The following is a 751-nucleotide window of genomic DNA, read 5'->3' as shown; positions in this document are numbered from 1 at the left end:
TGTCACGCAGACCAGACTATGAGCTTGCTCGTGTTACAACTGTAACGTCGTCTGTGACAGATTTGATTCGCAGCGCGTATGCGGGTGATGAGATGTGTGTAGCATTGCTACGGGCTCTAGGGAGCAAGGAGTCTGGAAACTCGGACAGGAAACTGTCACAAAGACTGCGCGCACGATTGCACAGATATTCGTTGAATAACGGGTTGCTAAACTATAGCACCGATTCAACGGATCACCACGAATTGTGGTTCCTCACGATGAGAATTTGAAATACCGCATCCTCTATGAGGCTCACGACACGCCACTAAGTGGTCGGTCGTGAGAAAACGTACAGCTCTGTGAACCACCACTATTGGTGGCCCAAGTTGCACAAATGGACGAGCACCGATGTGCGCATGTGTGAGACTTGTCAACAAAGAAACACTCTGAAAATGCGGCTGCGCCGCTGGCAAGCTTACCGGTACCCACTGGGCGCTGGCAGTCCATGAGTTTGGATTTTGTGTTTTGCCTGCCGAAAGATTCGGCGGGCAACACGGGGGTCATGGTATTCGTCGACCGGTTGAGCAAGATGGCTCATTTGGCGGCGGTATCAGACAACATCGACGGAGTCGGTACTGCAACGCTGTTCGTGGATCGTGTTTTCGGTCAACACAAACTCCCCGAGTACGGGTTCTCAGCACGGAGTGCAACAACCTCCATTTCTAATGGCGCCAAGCGCCCCACCGTCGCATGTAGCGACGCAATCGCCTGC

The sequence above is a fragment of the Plasmopara halstedii genome (assembly GCF_900000015.1).
Source record: "Plasmopara halstedii genome assembly, contig: Scaffold_1561, whole genome shotgun sequence".
NCBI lineage: Eukaryota > Oomycota > Peronosporomycetes > Peronosporales > Peronosporaceae > Plasmopara > Plasmopara halstedii.
The sequence above is the reverse complement of the archived record's forward strand: the minus strand, read 5'-3'. Positions refer to the sequence as shown.